Source organism: Mustela erminea, chromosome 21 (assembly GCF_009829155.1).
Source record: "Mustela erminea isolate mMusErm1 chromosome 21, mMusErm1.Pri, whole genome shotgun sequence".
In the NCBI taxonomy this organism is placed as follows: Eukaryota; Metazoa; Chordata; class Mammalia; order Carnivora; family Mustelidae; genus Mustela; species Mustela erminea.
The window spans coordinates 5924500-5948404 of record NC_045634.1 but is presented as its reverse complement, the minus strand read 5'-3'; the positions used below and the strand labels follow the sequence as shown (position 1 = coordinate 5948404).

General features: G+C 44.1%; 1 long non-coding RNA gene across 1 annotated transcript in view; it reads left to right on the top strand.

The window, feature by feature from the left end:
• LOC116581614 overlaps window positions 1-20988 on the top strand; it is a 29023-nt gene extending 8035 nt beyond the window's left edge. Inside the window, exon 3 of the long non-coding RNA XR_004282138.1 lies at window positions 20530-20988. This is a non-coding gene — a long non-coding RNA (uncharacterized LOC116581614). The remainder of the gene's footprint in view (window positions 1-20529) is intronic.
• The last annotated feature ends 2917 nt before the right edge of the window (window positions 20989-23905 follow it).

Sequence of the window (23905 nt, the reverse complement as noted above, 5' to 3'; positions counted from 1 at the left end):
CTATTTGATGGATGTTTGTGTTTGTTCTTGATGCGAACTGCCGTAAGTCTTCATTCCTCCCAGGCCCCTTGGCAATGTGATTTGAGTCTCTCAGATTCAGAGGTATCATCTTTACCTTGCCTCTTTTTTTTTAAACTTCTTTTTAAAGGTTTTTATTTATTTATTTATTTGACAGAGAGAGAGAGAGAGAGATCACAAGTAGGCACAGAGGCAGGCAGAGAGACGGGGGAAGCCGGCTCCCCGCTGAGCAGAGAGCCCTATGTGGGGCTCAATCCCAGGACCCTGAGATCATGACCCGAGCCAAAGGCAGAGACTTTAACCCACTGAGCCACCCAGGCACCCCTTTTGTGGCCATCTTTAATTCACCACATAAGGCAACTCTATGTATCGAGATAAGAAGTTCTTCCAGATTTACTATTAAATGAAAAAAGGAGAACTGCCTTTATAGTATTCTACTTTTTTTTTTTTTTTGACAGAGATCACAAGCAGGCAGGGAGGCAGGCAGAGAGAGAGGAGGAAGCAGGCTCCCTGCTGAGCAGAGAGCTCGATGCAGGGCTCGATCCCAGGACTCTGGGATCACGACCTAAACCGAAGGCACAGGCTTAACCCACCGAGCCACCCAGGTGCCCCAGTATTCTACTTTTTGTAGGTATTTCAAAATAGACATACACAGTTTTGTTTGTGACATGCATAGATCTGTGGAAGGATACAGGAGTGATGCCCTCGGGCGACGGTCATTTGGAGGTGGGGGTCACGAGTGGGAGGAAGTTACATTTCACCCTGTACACCTTCGTATTACATTCTTTTCCTTTAATTTTCAAAATTATTATTTTATAAAATTTACTTACTTTTTTCTTTTTGGGGTACAGTACTATACTGTAAGCCCATATAAAATGTGTATAACCACCACTGTAATTAACGTATAGAACAGTTGCAGCACCTCCCAAAAACTCCTTTGTGCTATTCCATTACATTCCTGTCCTACTCCCACCCCTAACCCCTGGCAGCCACTGATTTGTTCTCGGTCACTACAGTTTTGTCTTTTCTACTTTGACCTTTGTTCTGAAAAATTAAAAAAAAAGACTTCTTTAGTTTTTGGTGGGGAGGGTGTCTAGAGCAGTTCACAGCAAAATCGAGTGGATGGTACAGAGATTTCTATATTCCTCTTGCCTCCACACATTCATGGCCTCCCCATTCTCCACATCCCCTGCCAGAGTAGAACATTTTGCTATTGATCAAACCACACGATGTGTCATGTCCATAGTTTACCTCATGGTTCATTCTTGGTGTTGTATGTTCTCTGAGTTTGGACAAATGTATAATGACATGTATCCATCTTTATTTTTATTTATTTATTTATTTTAAAATTTTATTTACTTGAGAGAGAGAGAGAGAGATCATGAGTAGGGGGAGGGGAGGGAGAAGCAGGCCTCCATTTGAGCAGGGAGCCCGGTTCAGGGCTCCATCCCAGGCTCCTGGGATCATGACCTGAGCTGAAGGCAGATGCTCAACCCACTGAGCTACCCAGGTGCTTTTTATTGTTTCCATAGTTCTACCTTTTCCAGAATGTCAGAATGTCCCATACAGCTGGACTGATATGGTATGTAGCCTTTCCAGATTGGCTCCTTCCTCTTAGTAATAAGGTTCCACCTTATTTCTTTTTTTGTGCGAATATTATTCCGTAATAATATGGATATGTGTCTGGTTGTGCCACAGTTTATCCACTTTCCTGCTAAGGAACATCTTGGTTGCTACCAAGTTCTGGCAATTATGAATAAGGATGCTATAAACATTTGTACATGAGTTTTTGTGTGGACATCAATGTACAACTCCTTTGGGTAAATTCAAGGAGTGCAATTGCTGGATTGTGTGGTAAGAGTATGTTTAGTTTTATAGGAAACTGCCAAATTATCTTCCAGAGTAGCTGTACAGTTTGCATTCCACCAGTGGTGTACGAGAGTTCCTGTTCCACATCTTCTGTCAGCGTTCCAGACTTTGGCCCTTCTAATAGTTGAATAATGGCATCTCCTTGTTAATCTCATTGCTTTTAATTTGCATTTATCCAATGACATATAACATGGGGCATCTTTCCAAATGCTTATTTGCCATCTGTATGTCTTCTTTGATGAGGTGTCTCTTAAGGTCTTTGGCTCAATATATTTTTTTTTTTTTTGTCAAAGATTTTATTTATTATTTGAAAGGGAGAGAGAGAGCATGAGAAGAGGGAGGGTCAGAGGGAGAAGCGGACACCCTGCCAAGCAGGGAGCCTGATGCAGGACTTGATCCTGGAACTCCAGGATCATGACCTGAGCCTAAGGCAGTTGCTTAACCAACTGAGCCACCCAGGCACCCCTCTTTGGCTCAGTTTTTTAATTTTTTTAATTTTTTTTTTGAGAGTTATATAAACATATATTTTTATCCCCAGGGGTACAGGTCTGTGAATCACCAGGTTTACACACTTCACAGCACTCACCAAAGCACATACCCTCCCCAATGTCCATAATCCCACCCCCCTCTCCCAAACCCCCTCCCCCCAGCAACCCTCAGTTTGTTTTGTGAGATTAAGAGTCACTTATGGTTTGTCTCCCTCCCAATCCCATCTTGTTTCATCTATTCTTCTCCTACCCACTTAAGCCCCCATGTTGCATCACCACTTCCTCATATCAGGGAGATCATATGATAGTTGTCTTTCTCTGCTTGACTTATTTCGCTAAGCATGATACGCTCTAGTTCCATCCATGTTGTCGCAAATGGCAAGATTTCATTTCTTTTGATGGCTGCATAGTATTCCATTGTGTATATATACCACATCTTCTTGATCCATTCATGGGTTGATGGACATCTAGGTTCTTTCCATAGCTTGGCTATTGTGGACATTGCTGCTATAAACATTCAGGTGCACGTGCCCCTTTGGATCACTACGTTTGTATCTTTAGGGTAAATGCCCAATAGTGCAATTGCTGGGTCATAGGGCAGTTCTATTTTCAACATTTTGAGGAACCTCCATGCTGTTTTCCAGAGTGGCTGCACCAGCTTGCATTCCCACCAACAGTGTAGGAGGGTTCCCCTTTCTCCGCATCCTCGCCAGCATCTGTCATTTCCTGACTTGTTGATTTTAGCCATTCTGACTGGTGTGAGGTGATATCTCATTGTGGTTTTGATTTGTATTTCCCTGATGCCGAGTGATATGGAGCACTTTTTCATGTGTCTGTTGGCCATCTGGATGTCTTCTTTGCAGAAATGTCTGTTCATGTCCTCTGCCCATTTCTTGATTGGATTATTTGTTCTTTGGGTGTTGAGTTTAATAAGTTCTTTATAGATTCTGGACACTAGTCCTTTATCTGATATGTCGTTTGCAAATATCTTCTCCCATTCTGTCAGTTGTCTTTTGATTTTGTTAACTGTTTCCTTTGCTGTGCAAAAGCTTTTGATCTTGATGAAATCCCAATAGTTCATTTTTGCCCTTGCTTCCCTTGCCTTTTGCGTTGTTCCTAGGAAGATGTTGCTGCGGCAGAGGTCAAAGAGGTTGCTGCCTGTGTTCTCCTCAAGGATTCTGATGGATTCCTTTCGCACATTGAGGTCCTTCATCCATTTTGAGTCTATTTTTGTGTGTGGTGTAAGGAAATGGTCCAATTTCATTTTTCTGCATGTGGCTGTCCAATTTTCCCAGCACCATTTATTGAAGAGGCTGTCTTTTTTCCATTGGACAGTCTTTCCTGCTTTGTCGAAGATTAGTTGACTGTAGAGTTGAGGGTCTATTTCTGGGATCTCTATTCTGTTCCATTGATCTATGTGTCTGTTTTTGTGCCAGTACCATGCTGTCTTGATGATGACAGCTTTGTAATAGAGCTTGAAGTCCGGAATTGTGATGCCACCAACATTGGCTTTCTTTTTCAATATCCCTTTGGCTATTCGAGGTCTTTTCTGGTTCCATATAAATTTTAGAATTATTTGTTCCATTTCTTTGAAAAAGATGGATGGTACTTTGATAGGAATTGCATTAAATGTGTAGATTGCTTTAGGTAGCATAGACATTTTCACAATATTTATTCTTCCAATCCAGGAGCATGGAACTTTTTTCCATTTCTTTGTGTCTTCCTCAATTTCTTTCATGACTACTTTATAGTTTTCTGAGTATAGATTCTGTGCCTCTTTGGTTAGGTTTATTCCTAGGTATCTTATGGTTTTGGGTGCAATTGTAAATGGGATTGACTCCTTAATTTCTCTTTCTTCTGTCTTGCTCTTGGTGTAGAGAAATGCAACTGATTTCTGTGCATTGATTTTATATCCTGACACTTTACTGAATTCCTGTATAAGTTCTAGCAGTTTTGGAGTGGAGTCTTTTGGGTTTTCCACATATAGTATCATATCATCTGCGAAGAGTGATAATTTGACTTCTTCTTTGGCGATTTGGATGCCTTTAATTTCCTTTTGTTGTCTGATTGCTGAGGCTAGGACCTCTAGTACTATGTTGAATAGCAGTGGTGATAATGGACATCCCTGCCGTGTTCCTGACCTTAGCGGAAAAGCTTTCAGTTTTTCTCCATTGAGAATGATATTTGCGGTGGGTTTTTCATAGGGCTTTGATGATATTGAGGTATGTGCCCTCTATCCCTACACTTTGAAGAGTTTTGATCAGGAAGGGATGCTGTACTTTGTCAAATGCTTTTTCAGCATCTATTGAGAGTATCATATGGTTCTTGTTCTTTCTTTTATTGATGTGTTGTATCACATTGACTGATTTGCGGACGTTGAACCAACCTTGCAGCCCTGGAATAAATCCCACTTGGTCGTGGTGAATAATCCTTTTAATGTACTGTTGAATCCTATTGGCTAGTATTTTGGTGAGAATTTTCGCATCTGTGTTCATCAAGGATATTGGTCTATAGCTCTCTTTTTTGATGGGATCCTTGTCTGGTTTTGGGATCAAGGTGATGCTGGCCTCATAAAATGAGTTTGGAAGTTTTCCTTCCATTTCTATTTTTTGGAACAGTTTCAGGAGAATAGGAATTAGTTCTTCTTTAAATGTTTGGTAGAATTCCCCCGGGAAGCCGTCTGGCCCTGGGCTTTTGTTTGTTTGGAGGTTTTTAATGACTGTTTCAATCTCCTTACTGGTTATGGGTCTGTTCAGGCTTTCTATTTCTTCCTGGTTCAGTTGTGGTAGTTTATATGTTTCTAGGAATGCATCCATTTCTTCCAGATTGTCAAATTTATTGGCGTAGAGTTGCTCATAGTATGTTCTTATAATAGTTTGTATTTCTTTGGTGTTAGTTGTGATCTCTCCTCTTTCATTCATGATTTTATTTATTTGGGTCCTTTCTCTTTTCTTTTTGATAAGTCGGGCCAGGGGTTTATCAATTTTATTAATTCTTTCAAAGAACCAGCTCCTAGTTTCGTTGATTTGTTCTATTGTTTTTTTGGTTTCTATTTCATTGATTTCTGCTCTGATCTTTATGATTTCTCTTCTCCTGCTGGGCTTAGGGTTTCTTTCTTGTTCTTTCTCCAGCTCCTTTAGGTGTAGGGTTAGGTTGTGTACCTGAGACCTTTCTTGTTTCTTTTTGGCTCAGTTTTTAATTGTGTTGTTTGTGTGCATGTGCGTGTGCGTGTGTGTGTGTTTGTGTGTGTGTGTTTAAATTTTTTATTGTTGAGTTGTAAGTGTTCTTTGGAAATTTTGCGTAAGAGTCCCTTATCAGATGTGCCTTTTGCAAATGTTTTCTGCCAGTCTGTGTCTTCTCTTCTCATACTCTCAACAGTGTCTTTTGCATAGCAAAAAATTTTAATTTTAATGAGTCTAGTTTGTTAACTTTTATTTTATGAATTGTGTTTTTGGTGTTGTTTCAAAAAGTCACCTCCACACCCAAGGTGATCTAGATTTTCTCTCATATTGTTTTCTAGCTTTTTTTTTTTTTTTAAGATTATTTATTTATTTATTTGACAGAGAGAGAAATAACAAGTAGGCAGAAGTAGACAGAGAGGCAGGCAGATAGAGAGGGAGAAGCAGGCTACCTACTGAGGAGAGAGCCTGATGTGGGGCTCGATCCCAGCACCCTGGGATCATGACCTGAGCCAAAGGCAGATGCTTAACCCACTGAGCCACCCAGGTGCTCCTTCTAGCTGTTTTATGGTTTTGTGTTTCATATTTAGATCTGGAATCTATTTTGAGCTAATTTTGTGAGGGGTAGAAGCTCTGTGTCTAGATTCTCTCTCTCTTTTTTCCCCTTCACATGTGGATGTCTAGTTGTTCAGCACGATTTGTTGAAAAGACTATCTTTGCTCTATTGTATTGCCTTTGCTCTTTGTCAAAGATCAGTTGACTATATTTATGTGGGTCTATTCTTAGCTCTCCCTTCTATTTCACTGGTCTATTAATCTATTTTTCCACTGACCCTATCTTGTCTTGATACTGTAGTTTAATAGTAAGTCTTGAAGTTGGGTAGAATCCGTCCTCCAATTTTGTTCTTCTTCAATATTGTGTTGGCCATTCTGGGTCTTTTGCTTCTCCATTTCAACTTTATTTACTCATAAATATTTATTGGGATTTTTAAGTAAACTCCATCCTCAACATGGAGTGCTCACAACTCTGAGATCGAGAATCACATGCTCTTCTGACTGAGCCAGCCAGGTTACCCTAACTTGCTAAGATTTTGATTGGGATTGCATTGACTCTGTAGGTCAAGTTCAAAGGAACGGGTATCTTGACAACACTGGGATTTCCCATCCATGAATATGGAGCATCTCTCCATTTATTTAGCTTTTCTTTGATTTTATTCAATAGAGTTTTGTAGTTTTCTTCATATAGATCTTGTATGTATTCTGTTAGATTTATAACTAAGTATTTAAATTTTGGTGCGTGACAATGTAAATAAATGATATTTTGCTTTTAAGTTCAAATTCCATTTGTTCATTGCTGGTATATAGGAATGCAGTTGATTTTTGTGCATTAACTTTGTCTCCTACAATCTTGCTATAATTGCTTATTAGGTTCAAGAGTTGTTTTGCTGTTTCTTCCATATTTTCTTTCTTTTTCTTTAGAGTTTTTATTTATTTATTTAAGTCATCTTTACACCCAATGTGGGGTTTGAACTCATGACACCAAGATCAAAAGTCACATGCTCTTCCTACTGAGCCAGCCAAATGACACTCTTTTAGATTTTTTAATAGACAATCTTGTTATTTGTGAACAGAGGCCATTTTATTTCTTCCTTCCCATGTACATACCTTTTGTTTCCTTTTCTTATCTTATTGCATTGGCTAGAACTTCCCATTACAGTGTTGAAAAGGAGTGGTGACAGGGGACATCCAAGCATTGTACCTGATCTTACAGGGAAAGTTTAGAATTTCTCACCATTAAGGATTATTCTTTTGGAATTAAAAAAAAAAATGTGTGTATGTATCACCGATTAAAAAATAAATCTTTGACTTCTTTCAAAAATGAAAAGCCATTAAATGAGAAGCCAGAGGCAACATGATTTAAGGGAATGGAAGGATCATTATTTTAAATATCTCAAAATAGAATGCTTTTTATAAAAGCAAGAATCATGCTTTATTTCTCAATGTCCAATGCCTAGCTCAGCATCTGCTAACAGTAGGCACTCAATAAATGTGTCTTGAATGAAAAAAAAATCTTGTTATCCATTTATCCATTGTCCAAATGCCATCTGCTTCCTTAAGCATTTCCTGATTCTCTCAAGCAGATTTCTCCTTCCCTTGAAAATCCCATGCCATTAATTTTTATCTTTAAGACATATATTAGAGCCTGCCCTGTTTCTTAGTTACTTACAGACTTTTTCTAGGGTCTTCTTCTGGATTTCAGGTTTGAGAGCAGAGACCCTGCCCTGCTCATTTTTGTATTATCAACTGTGTCAAACACTATGCCTAACACCACTGGGTTCTTCATAAATATTTGATGAATTGATTCTAATTGAATCATTTGACCACATACTCCTGCAATTTTTATTTTGCTCTTGCTGACTGCTAGTAGTAAGCAAACTCCTTCTATTCCTTCTCCCAGCGCATTTTCTTAGCACCGCATCTATCAGAATGCCTTCTTCATACCCTGGAGGAGTAACAAGCTCAAGAAGTCATCTTCCCACAGCGTTTTTTTCCTCCCTGGTCTATGTCTTTCCAAAAACCTTGGTTCCGGGGGTGCCTGGCTGGCTCAGTCAGAGGAACATATGACTTTTGACTTTAGGGTCCTGAGTTTGAGGCCCACAATAGGTATGGAGCCTACTCTAAAGCAAAAGAGAAAAAATAAATCTTGGTTCTGTGAAATACACGGTAGAGCTGGCTTCTTGGTACCCCAGCAGCCCTTACTTAGCCATGTATCCTTGGATAAAGTTTCTTGATTTCTGACACTTACAAATAATCTGAGGAGAGAGGTATTGAGATCCTCTGGGGATAGATGCCAACGAAGACCTCTTGGTGCTGTTCCAGTGTCAGTTGGTGTCTGGCTTTGGAGTGATGAGGGCTGGGACCTGCTCTCACTTTGGCACATGTCTTTTGCAGGAAGACGGCTGTCTGAAGTCAGGTCCCAAGCGCATGATGAAGGGCACGGTCTACCTAGTGGGAGCAACAGACTGTATGTGACACTTTTACAAATCAGGTTCAGAGAAACTCACTGTAGCTGGTAGATGGAGGAACTTCTGTTGAAGTGTCATCTTGAAATGGCACGATTTTTACCCCATCACTGCTCTTACTGACACAGTGTAGACCTTAACGTCCTGTTGGTTAGCACATCCCTTCCTGACTTCTTGGGAGGGTGCCATCTTTCCTGTCACTTTGAGTCATTTGCACATTCTCCAGCCAGTGTTTAAGACTCAATCTTGTTTACTTTTCAAAACTTCAATCTTAAGCATAATGCAGTCCTTATCTCCTCCCTGCTTCTGGGCTGGCGAGGGTGTTGGCTCCCAGCTGCTTAGAGAGCAGGGGCCAGGGTGTAGTCTGTTTCTAAGACTCTTCATTCTTTTCTTTTTTAAAAAATTTTATTTATTTGTCAGAGAGAGAGAGAGAGCACACGAACAGGCAGAGGCAGAGAGAGAAGCAGACTCCCTGCAGAGCAAGGAGCCCGATGTGGGGGACTCGATTCCAGGACCCTGGGATCATGACCTGAGCTGAAGGTAGTGGCTTAACTGACTGAGCCACCCAGGTGTCCCACTTCCTTCTTTTCTTTCTCCTTGAAGGGGTTGGGGGGCAGGAAGGAGAGGTAGAGGAGGTGGAAATTTCCTTACCTTAGCAGCCCTGTGTCAATGTGGGGAGGTGTTCCAGGCCTATGGCCCCCTTTAAGGTGTGGAATATTTTTCAGGAGGGTGGCAGAATTTCCCTTTGGGCAGTCCAGTGGAGCGTGCCCCACTTCTCGTTTCAATGTCCTATTATTCAGCTCTGTGGCTGCCCTGGAGCCCCTGGTTCCTGTCTCTCCACTAACCACATGTTCCTTCATGCACAACCACAGGAATCCCTGGGTTTCCTTCATATCCTCCGGAAGCCATATAGCACTAGAATAGATAGATGGGAGTTACCCACCTTCCTTTTAGGCACCCTAGGGTACAGTCTCTTCAAGTCCAGCGGACACTGCCCAGCCCAGTGAGCCTCCCACTCTCCCACTTTCAGAAATATCTGGTCCAAAAGCAGTACACCACAGTATCTGTTATGAGTTGATTTGTGCTCCTCCTCAAAGATATGTCGAATCCTGATCTCCAGTACCTCGGAATGCCACTGTGTTTGGAAATAGGGTCATTGCAGATGTAATTAGTTAAGACAAAGTCATACTGGAGTCACATGGACCCTTAATCTGATCTGACTGATGTCCTTACAAGAAGATAAGCATGTGAAGGCACACACACAGGGAGGGAACCACTTGGTGACAGAGGAAGAGACTGAAGCACTAGAGCTACAAGGCAAGGAAGACTGAGGAATGCTGACACACCACCGGAAGCTAGGGAGAGCCAAGGAACGATTCTCCCCTGTAGGTTTCAGAGATAGCATGGCCCTGCCAGCACCTTGATTTTGGGCTTCGGATCTCCAGAACTGTGAGACAACAAATACCTGCTGTTTGAAGCCACTCTGGGGTTTTTGGTTACGGCAGCCCTTGGAAACTACTAGAGTGTCTGCTCACAAGTGTTTCCAAATATAAAGGAATACCAAGCACCCTCTTTTGGTCTCTGTAGGTGGCGGGGAACAAAAATGCCATTGCACCCTGCTGCTAGGCTCCCAGATTGTTCTCTCTGCAGAGTTTCTGTAACTCAGCCATTATCTAGTAGGGGGGGATGAGACGACGGTCTTTCCTTCTCTCAGACATCTCTAACTTTGATGAGTGGTTCTCTTGGAGTCCTCCTCACTCCTCTGAAGTCCAATAGCCCTGCTTCTTGTCCTTGGACCCTTCTTATACAGACTAAGTTGGTGGTGGGCAGGTTGGTTTAGGCTCCTCTCCGTCCATCCTGTGTGACCTGATTGGTAAACCTGAGCAGAGAATGTGAGGTCCTAATTGTAGCTTGCCTTTCTTGTCCTCATGTTAGGACCTGGAAAACTCAGAAGAGTCCCGTTCAACATCTTGTTCCTTCATTTAGTCCAGACCTTTTGCTTTACCAAAGGAGTCCGAGTGGCCTAGGACATGAGACTGACTGCTTCTGGTTCTCTAGGGTGAGAGAGCAGATGTCTTCCTAAGAAGAAGGCATGTGAAGACAGAGACAGTTTCCCAAGATCCAGGTGCCTCAGTATGACGCTTACCTAAGCGACCTCCAGCAAGGGCTGGGTCTCAGACCATCTCTGAGGGGAAATTGGAATCTCTCAGTCAGTATGTTTTTAGTGAGGAAATCCCACTACTGTGAATCAGGGCAGCACTGAATGTAGGAAGGGTCACAATCCAGGGTGAAGCCTGAGATGGGTGTGGAGTTGGGGAGAGCCAGGCCTCAAGCCTTGCCTTGGTTCTAGTGGATGAGGAGAGGAAAGGTCGCCAGCGCGATCAGTTTTCCACCCATGCCTTCCCCATATTCATCTCTGAGGGGCTGCCTGCTTTTCAGGGAGTGGGGCTAATGGTTTGCTGAACCCTAGATTTCTCTCTTGTCTGGGTTACCCTGACAACCATGGAGACAGGTACTGATGTCCTGTGGGGGGCAGAACAGGCCAGGTTGGCTCTACTCTGAGGTGATGGGATGTGGGGTGGCCTTGTCCACACATCTGCCCCCCCTTCCATATCTGGAGGAACCATCTGGAAAGAAGTCAATTTAGCTAAGGTCTGGCTTTGCTTGGCTCTGTGGTTTGTTTGCAAGGAACCACCTAGAGAACCACCCGGCTCATGCTGCCTCAGAAGGAGCACCAGAGAGCTGTAGTTGCCTGGAGGCTCTAAGAAGTGGCTCCCCGCAATGCTCCCTCGGGCATGTGGCCTCCCTGTGGTGGTGTGCTCCCTTCTCTCTGCGGGTCTCACTTCTGTCAAGCTTCCCAACCTACCCCTTTGTATACTTGCATGTGAAGGAAGCCGGTCAGATAGGCTGAATTCTTTACTTCAGGCTGCCTCGAGGGTGGCCAGCCGGCCGGTGGGCGGGATGCCCTGGAGTTAAGTGCCCAATTCTGGTCCTGTTATAGGCCAGCCCTGGACAAAGAGCAGCTTAGGTTCCCTCCCTGAGAGAGGCAGGCAGACCGAGCTGACAGGCCAGGGCGGGCCTGGCAGTTCGTAGCTGACACGTTTAGCTTAAGTGTTTATTTCACAACCATCTATCTGTCCCTCTGTAACTTCTCTTTCCCGTCCTAAATCAGTCTTCTGGTCAGGCTAAGGCTGTAATTTCTCTCAGTGTTAAGTTCCTCGGGGGACAAGAGAGGCAACAGGAGGACAGTGGGTCCTGGAGGGAGAAGGGGGCGCTGAGCAGGGTGAGAGGATGGCAAGGCCCCTGTGGTGACCAACCCAGCCCTTTCCGTCCTGCCCGGAAGCGCGAGACCACGGGCTCACTCAAGGTAACAAAGGCCCAGGAATTTCCCCTCCACCCACGTCTATGAGATGAATAACTTTTTTTTTTTTTAAGATTTTATTTATTTATTTGACAGAGAGATCACAAATAGGCAGAGAGGCAGGCAGAGAGAGAGAGAGAGAGAGAGGGAAGCAGGCTCCCTGCTGAGCAGAGAGCCCGATGCGGGACTCGATCCCAGGACCCTGAGATCATGACCTGAGCCGAAGGCAGCGGCTTAACCCACTGAGCCACCCAGGCGCCCCTGTGAGATGAATAACTTAAGGCGGTCTACTGGAAGTGCTGTGTGGGGACCGGCTCTCCCATCTTCCTGCCCTGGCTACAGTGTCCCCAGCCCTCATCCCACCCTTCTGAAAAGCAGCAGCAGGAGTTAAAAACCAGCAGGGTGAAGGGTGACACCAAGCTTATGCTTAGATCTAGAGACCCCAGGGCATTGGCAGTGTAGGCTGGGGAAGGGGGTTAAGGAGATCTTGCTGGAAGAAGTCCGAGAATGCGCCCTTCTCTTCTGGGCCTCATAGTGGGAGTAGGATCAGTACCAGAAATCCCTGGAGGTTTAAAAAATGATAACACGTTTCCATCTTGTCTTCTCTTGAACTTATGATGGTTCTGGGCAGGAGGACAGACAAATGTATTTTGAAAAGCTTTTCTGCAAGGGATTCTGATTCTCTTCCCCACTTCCCATGGATCTTTTTGAGAACCACCGCACTATACCTGTCATCTCGAAACTTTTTTGATCAGGCATTCCACCAGCTAAAAAGTTTTAAGTAGTATCCTTGGTGTTTGGATATTTATTTTAAAATCATACTACTGTTATTAGTCATCCTAAAGACTTTCATTAACAGAAAGCGAGCTTAAAATTAAATAGCAGCAGAACTTATAATATTTTCTTACTGACCCCTCACTCACCCAGTGCCCCTCTCCAAGTTTGTGTGCACCCTTTTTGGAGACCTCTGTTCTCAGTTCCTATTTGAATCCTCCATGCCTAGCCCAGGGCCTAACATGCAGTAGGTGTTCAGTAAACAATTTTGTGAAAAAGATGAATCGCCAATGGTTGAATTAGGGCTGGATCTTGGAGAACATGAATATTTTGAAAATCTGTAAGTAAGGAGAGGGAGTGAGTGAGCTGAGATGCTCCCTCATAGATTAACATTATGATTTATTGAGCTTTCTTAACAGAAACATTAAAATCAGACCTTACAGGAGGTCATTTGTTTGAATAATGATTGATGGCTTAGTTACTTAAATTACGTGTGTTTACTAATCCCTCATCTCCCATTCTAGTTGCATGACTGTCTCTTGGCTGGGCCAGTCCACCTTGGGAGACAGGTTCTATGAACAGGACAACGAAGGGCAACAAGGAAGCTACTCTGGGGGAAGGGATTCAGTGAGGAGGCTCCTAGGAGAAAGAAGCCCCAAATCTCGGCTATTAGTTAATTAGGTGCCAAGTAAAACAGGCTGGAAGGGCCAAGTGAAAAGGATTATTACAGGCTCTTAATGGCTGGGAATTGATTTATTAGTGCGGCATCCCATTTGCGTGCAAGACAGAAAGTTGGTAGTAACCCAGGTTTTAGAGGCAGAGGGATGGAGGGTTCAGGGCCCCTGGGATCACCTCTCAGAGGATTTCTTTGAACTTTAACCTGCTCACCCATTCCAAGAGCCTTTGTTCTGGGGGAGGGGGGTGGCAGGCACCCAGAGGTAGTCACTTTCCAAGTTCATTCTCAAAGCCCGCCTTCAGGAGTGCCGCGCACCCTACCGACAGAATGCCAAGACCGCGCTTCTTCTTCCCTTGTTTTGTAGATGGTAATTGCAACATGTGTATGTTGCTTGCTTATAGCTTCTGTGTTGGACTCTGTTCTCAAAAGGCTTTACACATGTGTTGACTGACTTAATCCTTGCAACAACATGGGGGGATAGTGCCACGGGTCTTTTTCTTTTAAAGCTGAGGCAACTGAGGCACACAGTGGTGAAGTAACTTGCCCAGGCTCATTAGAGTTAGGGAAGCTCGTGAGTGGCTGGTAAGTGGCAGCTCTAGGAGTTAAACCTCAGCTTGTTGGCCTCAATGACATGCCCTCACCACGGTGCCATCGGTGAGGGAGTGGAAGTTCCCCAGACTCAAAAGGATCTAGCTGGTGTTGGGCTCAGTTCACGACCTTCCTCCCCCTCAGAGCCCTGATGTCCTAGACCCCTGCCCCCTAATTTTCTAAATTAATCTGGTCCCAGATCCCTCATTCACACTAAAGTGTAAATGATCGAGGATCTGTTAAAGGACTACCCCTCTCTGGGAAACTTTTTAGCAGGAGCCAGAATGTTGAAAGGATGAAGCCTTGAAGATGGAATCCAAGGCAACTTCTGGGACGTTTGTTGTGGGTGTTTGATTGTTCAGTGTCACATTCTGCAGCCTGGAGGGCAGGCAAACGCTTTCTCATTTGGGGCCACAGCCGCCCAGAGGCTGGAACCATGCAGAGCCTCAGTCTCGCCCCCGCTCACGTTCATGGTCTCCACGGGAGCCGCTGGGGAGCAGAGCAGAGCAGCTGCCACCACCAACTCCATCATTAGAAAACCTGGTATGAAGTTTATAGCCTATTTCACAGTTTTAAAAGTGTGTGTCTGATGTCAGTCTTCTCAAACTATGCAGCAGGGTGGCTTGTTCCTTGTGCCAACCGTGCAGCCGTCCTGGACCCATGGAACTTTGAATGGCAGTCCCTACAGCTGGGATCAAAGGCAGGGGTGGGAGCGTGCTGGCAACAGGCATGGCCTCTTGGAAGATGTGGGGAGAGAACGGAGACCCCACTGAGTGGACCAGAGAGGCCCAGGTCCTCATCAGGTGTCATTACGCATGTGGTTTGCAGAGAAGAGTCTTTTGATGGAGTCCTGGGGAGCACAGAGTTGCAGGCGGGGATCACAGAAAGAAACTTCTAATGTTCCCCTACAAGGGAAGCAGACCCTGCCCTGGCTTCATGACTCGTGTGTGGCCTTTATGGGCCGTGACCAATGGCTCAAGGCCTGGGCTGGCAGCCGTCAGCCTTCATCCTAGGCAGGAATTCTAATTAAACTGGGACTCCTGGGTCTCACTTACAAAGAGCTCAGCCCCAGACTCTGCCTTCCAGGCCCCACCCGCTGGTCACACTCTTGAATGCCACCTGCAGGGACACCCAGCTCAACGATGCCTGGCTTGCCTTCGAAGTGGGCTGCAGAGGACCTGAGCCAGGTTGAGCTTTGGGGCAGGCCCTGAGCTTTGATCCTAAGAGAGCTTCATTTATTTATTTTTTAAAGATTTTATTTATTTATGGGAGGGAGGGAGAGAGAGCGCACGCACAAGCGAGGGCAGGAGCAGAGGGAGAGGAACAAACAGGCTCCCCGTTGAGCCCAACGTGGGGCTCAATCCCATGAACCTAAGATCATGACCTGAGTTGAAAACAAGTTGGACATTCAACCAACTGAGCCACCCAGGCACCCTGATTCTAACAGATCCTTAGAGGAAAACATCCGATGGCCTCTTGGATGGCTCTGGTCCTTCTCTTGGCACTCTCCTTGCTATTTGTACTGCTCTTATGTATTTGTAACATGTATCTCTTGTCTTCACAATGAATTGGGTTGGTTGAGGTATTCAGGGATCGAGGGAAATTCAGGGTGGTAGAATCCCCATCTGGGCTTCTCCAAGGGACCTGCAGGTGGGAGCTCATTCAGAGAGACCCAGCTGAGTACCAGGCAGACCATGAATTAGCATCAACGTCCGCGGCTCATGAGAGATGGATGCCAGAGAAGCTGGACCCGGAGCTGCATCAAGGGACTGGTATGATTTGTGGAGGCAGAAAGGAAGCCCAGGGCACAAGGAAATAGCTGCCTTGCACATTTTAAATAAAACAGGAGGTTTATCTGCGCATTAGAAATCCTTAATTCCCAAACTTGTCTAGTAATTCCTAAAGAGAGCAGTTGGAACAACCCTGCTGCTTTTCTATATTCAGCAATCAGATTGTCCTCTTTCTGCATGGTTCTGACTTTCAGTGCTGTCTGTTTAGGTCTAACTTCAACAGTATAAAATGAGAATGTGTGTGCGTGAGGCTGATGATGGCCGTGGTGGATGGCCATGGTGGAGGGTGGGGAGGCAACGTCCCCCAGGAGCTTTGGCTGAAGCTCTGTCAGCAAATGTATTACTGTCGAGGGTCAAGACCCTCTCCCAAGTCCCGTTCACTGGTGAACAAAATGCCTGGTGGAAAGAGAGTGGAAGGTCAGGGGTGAAAGAAGAGATCCAAAGGGTACCTGGTGCTGCATTTGGAGAACCGAAGCTCCCCAGGCTCGGTGGGTCTGCACAAACTAAGTAAGGCCTGGGCTCTTGGCTGACTTTCCTGCTAGTCCTGAAGACACCCACACACCCAAACCGCGGGGAATGCAGCTTGCTGACCTTGGCAGGAAGGAGGGCTGACTCGGCCTTTTGCGTAACATAAATACTCAGCACAGCTGCCTATGACCTGCCCATTTCTTGTCAGATCCAAGAGGGAAAGACCTACTGGCCAAACCCTTTACCCCACTGCACCTCAGACCCCAAGAACTTGGGCTCTGCTCAAGTTAGTAAGCTGGAGCTGCTCCCCTCCCCCCAACTGGCTGCTGGTAGAGGAAAATCCTGGATAAGAAGGACAGTAAGAGGGTGCCTGGGTGGCTCAGTGGGTTAAGCCGCTGCCTTCGGCTCAGGTCATGATCTCAGAGTCCTGGGATCGAGTCCCGCATCGGGCTCTCTGCTCCGCAGGGAGCCTGCTTCCTCCTCTCTCTCTCTGCCTGCCTCTCTGCCTACTTGTGATCTCTCTCTGTCAAATAAATAAATAAAATCTTTAAAAAAAAAAAAAAAAAGAAGGACAGTAAGAAAATGTAAGGAGCTGCCTGGTCTAATGGGATTTAAAAAAAAAAAAAAGGTTTGCTGTTGATAAACGTGCTTGGGAAGCCTCCTATTAGAAAAACTCTAGGCCTTTCTGCTCCGGCTGATGGGGAATTGGGAGAGAGGGATGAAAGAATGAAAGAATTTAACTTGGCAAAAGAGATGATCTCTCCCAGTGCTTTTCTCACCCATCCTCAGCACTAAAGCTGGACCCCTCACCACCCTCCCAATCCCATTCCCCGGGTTGACCTGGATTCAGTCCTTTGTTCATAACACACTGTCACCAGCCCCCAACCCTTGCCATGACTGGCAGTACCTCCTTCCTCCCTCTGCCTGAGTCCCGTGAATCCTTCTAGACCTGACTGGAGTCCCATGACTTCCATGAAAACTTTTCCCACTCCCCTGACTTCTCGCTTCTTGGAACTCTTGACAGCCTGGAGTTAGTCCCACACACTTTGTTAGCACTTAATTTTTCTCTAATAGTTTCATGAAAATTAGCTGTGTCTCACTAGCTTGTTGTCATCACTTAGAGAGCACTGCCCAGTTGCATCCTGGGATGGGCTCAGAAAGTACAGGATTGATGGATTGATGGATGGGTTCTTGGAAAGATGGCAAGTTCTTCCAACATATGGCTGCTGTGGCCTTTTTCTAGGGCCTACCAGACCACAGGGTAAATTGGAAGGAGGGTCTTTGGTCTTGAAATTTGGAGATGAAGCTCCAGCAGGAAGAAATGAGCTACTAGATGTATATATGCTGTTTGATTGGAGCCCAGCTCCATTCCAGTGTGGCAGCCCTTATGTGAGGGCTTGTCAGGAGACGAATGGGCAAGATGTTGCCTCAGCATTTTAGGGCCACATTTCCCTGGATAAATGGCTTGAGTAGGTTATCACCAATGTCTTACTGCTATGAAAACTAAATTGTGTCCGCCCAAAATTCATGTTGAAGCCCCAGCCCCCAGCGTGATTGTCTTTGGAGCTAGGGTTTTTGGGAAGTACATGAAACACTGTGGCATAATGGAACATTACTGAATTGGAAAAGGGGAGCCTCCTCTCTGCCATTAACCTCTCTGGGTTCTATTGTCTCCTGCAAAAACTGTGGAAAATAACCCAAGCTCTGATAAAAGAGACGAACTAGGTGATTGCTTGAGGGTCCTTCCTACTCTAAGAACCCCTAATCTAAGTAATAAGGAGGGAGACAGCATACTATCACAGAGAAGAACACTTCTAACCCTAAGTGCCATTTGACAAGGGAATGGATATTGTGTCAATGGTTCTGTTGAGTAGGGACTGGGTGACATCCAATGGGGATACACTAAAGGCTAGATGATTTCCAAGGTCTCTTCCAGCACTAAGGGCCTCCTACAAGGCTATGACTCATGCCTCTTTGTGCTCCTTGCCCTTTCTTCAGCTGCCAGCAGCCACTTGTAGTCAAATGTGACCCCATTTTATGTTTGAGTAGAGAAACAGAGGACAACACAGAGCCAAGTTCAACTGTAAGGTTCTCCAGATTCTCAGCTTGATAGTTGTTACCATTTGCGTCTTGAATGAGGAGGTAGTTTGTGTCACAGGCCCTGGGACTTCTAGTCACAAAAACTTAAAAAGGGTAAGACATCCTAGTGAGATGGTGGCTTTGGGGTAAGGATATATGATGTGAGGGAGCAAACAGGTCCTGAATCAGAAGATGCTTCTCAAGAGAATCAAGGGGCCCTTTGCCCCGCTTGGGTTCTTTTCAGAAATGTCCATGCCTCTTTCATTTCTCCATTAACTGCCCACCTATCTTCCTCTAGAGTCTCATCTGTGCTCTACTCTTGTGGGTATTTTTATGAATCCACAAAATCCTACCATTTTCCATCTGGAAGCTTCCTTTGAGAATATATAATTCAGTGTTTCCCCAAATGTCAGTCTTTCACACACCACTTTCACAGTTTTTGACAAATACATATGCCAACTGTTCTATTATTTACTCATAGCTTTATTTAAATTGGGACTTTAAAATCCTGCATGTTTTTAAATTACCAACATAAATGGAAAACCAGCCTTACTTGCATGCCTTTAAGATAACCATAATTAATATTCACCATTAAAAGGAAAAAATGTATCCCCTTGGGACGCCTGGGTGGCTCAGTCTGTTGTGTCTGACCCTTGATTTCAGCTCAGGTCATGATATCAGTGTCATGAGACTGAGCCCTGCATTACGCTCCACCCTCAGCCAGGAACCTGCTTGGGATTCCCTCTCTCCCTCTGCCTCTCCCAACTCCCTCCCTTCCTCTCTCTCAAATAAATAAATAAATATAAACAAAACCAAAAACCAAAACCCAAAAAACAAAACAGGTTTATTAAAAAAAAAAAGTTTCCCCTTGTACCCATGTAAAATTACCCCAAGAACCTTACCACGTTATGAACTTTTACAAACATGAATCTGCTGCAACACTCTCTCTGAACATTCATTGGGAACATTCACATGGAAACTAAGGCCCAGAGAGGTTTAGCCACTTGTTCAAGTTCAGCAGAAGATGAGTGGCCTGCACTTTTGACTCTCAGAGACTCTTGGTTCATTCTACCTCATGCTTCTTTAGATGAAGCTGATGGGGTTAAAGATATTTACCCTCTGTATTAGTTTCCCAGGGCAGTGGTAACAAAGTACCACAAACTGGGTGTCTTAAAACAGGAACTTTTTGGTCTCAAAGTTCTGGAGGCCAGAAGTCCAAAATCAAGGTGCTGAGGAGGCCATGTTCCCTCCAAACCCTCCAAGGGGTGGATTCTTCCCCGCCTCTTCCAGTTTCTGGGAGCCCCAGATGTTCTTTGGCTTGTGGCATCATAATTCTAATCTCTACCTTTGTCTTTGCCTGGTGTTCTCCTTGTGTGTTTATTTCTGTGTTGCCTGTGTGGCTTGGTTGGCTGAGTGGCTGCCATCAGCTAGGTCATGATCCCAGTGTCCTGAGATAGAGCCTCACATCAGGCTCCTTGCTCAGCAGGAAGTCTGCTTCTCCCTCCTTCTGCTCTTGTGCCTTCAATTGCTCTCTCTCGCTCCCTCTCAAATAAAGAAACAAAATCTTTAAAAAATTTTTTTAAAAAGAAAGTCTCCCTCAGATAAACAAATAAAATTAAAATTATGGAATTACATACATTGATAAAATAATAACATGCATTGGACATTGTTGCATGCCAGTATCATCTCATTTGATCCTTACTTAGCTCTCTGAAGGAAACAAGTGTGGTAGATTCTTACAATAATGGTCCCCACTGAATCGTTCTTCCTGTATCCATGTCTTTGTGTAGACCCTTTGACAGTGATTCTGGGCTTGGTCTTATGACTTGCTTCAGCAGATGGAATACTAATAAAAGTAGTACAAACAGAGACTTCAAGCTGATGGGGGGTTTTGCCTACTTTTGTTGCTGGGAACTCTTCTACTATCATGTGAATAAGCCAGGACTTGTCAGTGGAGGACAGGACTTCGTGTCACAGAGAGAGATTGTCTCAGTTGAGGCCCTACACAACCAGCCTCTAGCTGATCTGCCAGCTGATTGCAGCTACGTGAGTGACTCCAGGAAGAACAGAAGAACCACCAACTGAATCCAACCTAACGGCTAACTTGCAGAATCATCATGAGCACATAAAATGGTTGTTTTAAACCACTAAACTCTTATATGGTTTGTTACTCAATGATGTGTAATTGACACAGAAGATATTGTTTCTATTTTATAGATGAAGAAACTGACTCTCCAAGGATTTGATTGACCTGCTCATCATGACAAAGACTGGAAAGAAAGAGAAAGCCCCATCCTTCTTTGATGCAAGAACCTAGCAGTTGAACACAGTGCTATGGGCATTTCTGATCTTCACTGATCAGTAATACATGGCAGAGCTTCGGAAATTCTAGAAGAAAGGAGCAAAGTATTCTAGGGGCTGAAGTCTGACCAAGTGCCAAGAGACTACAGAGATGAGGCTCTTTTTGTCTGGAAAGTCAAATGTGTGTGAGATAGGAGAAGTAAAGCCTGCGAAAACATGGTAGAGAGGTAGACACGGACTAATCCAAAAATCTGAAAACTGGGAGAGGGACAACAGCCTCTAAAGCTTGAAAAAGGCAATTTTAGGACAAATGAAGTCTAGGACTTCTTTTCGCAGTGAGCATTCAGTTAATAGGACTCATTATTTTGAAATGTGGTATAGGATTAAAATGTAAATAAATGGTCTTAAATTTACTTATTTATATATGCAATCACATTTATTGAAGACATACTATATAGTAGGCACTGTGCTAGGAGATGGGGATTCAGAATTGAATAGTACACAGTCGGCTCACTCATATTCTAGCAAGAGGCAGACATGTTGATTACTCAGTCCACATATGCTGATTGAGCACCACGTGGGCCAGATCCTGTGCTAGCTCTGCAGATAAACTGGTGAGCAAAAGAGAAATCCCTCCTGCTCTCCTTGAGCCCACAGTTTCTTAAAGAAGGCAGATGTTAGAGAAATAATTAAATTATAACACACGACTAATTAGTCACTAATGAGCTTGATGTTGTAAGAGAGAAGTACAGGGAGCTTTAGGAATATACAAAGAGAGGTCATTATGTAGTCTAGGGAGTCATAAAAGATCTCCTTGAGGAATTTAGGAGTAAGCTGACAACAGGAGGCTGAACAGCAGTGAAGTTGGCAACGAGGATGGGTGGGGATGGGGGGAAGAACATTCATAGAGGGAACATCGTGTGACAAAGGGTGGAAAAGAGTTATTTGAGGAACTGAAAGATGTCTAGTATGGCTGTGTTGGAGGAAACAGTAGGGGCAAGAATGGGCTAGACTAGGTTTTTTTCTGTTGTGCTCTGTTGTCCCCAGAGGCTGAACACTAAAAACTGCATCATCTGGGCTATGTAGCCCTCTGGCTTCTAGTTGGGTCTGTACGACAGAAGCATGAGTAGGAGATCAGAGATCATAGTGGAGAGAAGGCATGACATTTCTCCTACTCTCCCCCGTTTGGGTGCTGAGGTTCTGGCAGCTGTTGTATCTTATAACAGTAGTTCCTGTTGGTGGCCCTACTTCCATGGCCCCAGTTTGATTAGTTTTGGTAACACCCTTTGTTCACTCTGTGCATTAAAGCCTACCAGTCACAATGACTGCCCACTGTTGCTAGCCCCAAGTACCTTAATCTCCCTTTTTCTTCCTTTAACTTTTGTAAACCTTCTCTTTATTAAACTGTCTTTAAATTCCAGTTGAGGGTGCCTTCTGTTTTCTGCTCAGGAGACTCACTGAAGGTCCCACTAAGGACTTTGGACTTAGTCCTGGGCAATGATAAGATGTTTATAAGATTTCAGCAAAGGAGTGACATGGTATTTGCTCTTTAAAATATCCTGGGGTTTCTGCTTCTAGTAATGATAGAGTAAGATCTTACTAGACTGTCTCTCCTATAAAAACCAACTAAAAATCTGGACAAGTAGCAAAAACTGTAGCTATGTGAGATAACAGAAAATCAACAGTAGCAGACAGACTCTTCATGGAAGTACATTGTCAGAGGAGCGGAGTTTTTTTTCAAAGTAAGTTCTCATTTTTGTGGCTTTTCCCCTGGGGACAATGTGGTGATATGATTGCTGGAGGTGACAGGGTGCTTGTGGAAAAACTGGAATCTCTCTGGGCTGGGAAACCAGAGAGATTTCAGAGGTTTCCCAATTTCCTGGGAAACCAGGAAATTGAAGCCAGAGAAATTGTGTCTGCTGAAGAGAGTGGAAGAATCACAGACGGGAAAGAACCAAAGAGGATCCCAAATTCTGACTATCCATATCTCCCTGTGGCCCCTTGTATAGGCGTTTACAGAACAAACTGATAGTGATTCCGATAAAGAAAAAACATTTGAACAGACATAGGAACGCAGGAGCTGCTATGCAAGAGAAAGAGTTAGTGGTTCTTATCAGAGGGGGAAAAAACTAGAATTTTTTCCATAAACATTTACAATGACCAGGATACAACCCAAATTTATCTGACTTACAAAAATCCATGAATTTGGAACACATTCTTGAGAGAAAAGAAAATGTGAACGTGACCCTGAGATGACCTAGATATTGGAACTAGCATAGAGGGATTTAAAAATGGCAACCAAAACTATCCTCAATGAAGTAAAAGAAAATATGCTTATGATGAATGAAAAGGTAGGAAATCTTAGTAGTGAGAGAAAAATGATTTTTTGAAAAACCTAAATGATTAGAAAAAGAAAAAAAATTTTATTTTATTTTATTTTATTTTATTTATTTGACAGGGAGAGATCACAAGTAGGCAGAGAGGCAGGCAGAAAGAGAGAGGAGGAAGCAGGCTCCCTGCTGAGCAGAGAGCCCGATGCGGGACTCGATCCCAGGACCCTGAGATCATGACCTGAGCTGAAGGCAGCGGCTTAACCCACTGAGCCATCCAGGCACTCAAGAAAAAAAATTTTAAATGGAAACTTCAGTACCAAAAAAAATACAATATCAGAAATGAATGGACTTGATAGCCAGTGGAGATGACAATGGAAATAGTAAGTGAACTTACTATTGGAGCAATAAAAATTATCCAAGGTGGAGAACAGAGAGCAAAAAATGAAAAAATTAAATAAAATAAAAACATTAAAACATTAAAATAAAAACCACATCATGGGGGACCTGGGTGCCTCAGTGGGTTAAGCCTCTGCCTTCTGCTCAGGTTATGATCTCAGGGTCCTGGGATCTGAGTCCCACATTGGACTCCTTGCTTGGCAGGAAGACTTCTCTCTCCGCCTTTGCCTGCCAGTCTACCTGCTTGTGTGCACATGTTCTCTCTCTCTCGCTCTCTCTCTCTCTCTGACAAATAAATAAATAAATAAATAAATAAATAAAATCTTAAAAAAAAAAAAAGGATAAGATAGGGTGAAGGAATATGGATTAACACCGAAATGAAGTTTTTTTTTTTTTTTTAAGATTTTATTTATATATGTGAGAGGTGGGGAGAGCACATGAGCAGGGGGAGGAGCAAAGGGAGAGAGGGAGAGGGAGATAATCCCAAGCAGACTCTGCACCAAGTCTAGAGCCCAACCCTATGACACCAAGATCATGACCTGAGCTGAAACCATGAGTTGGTC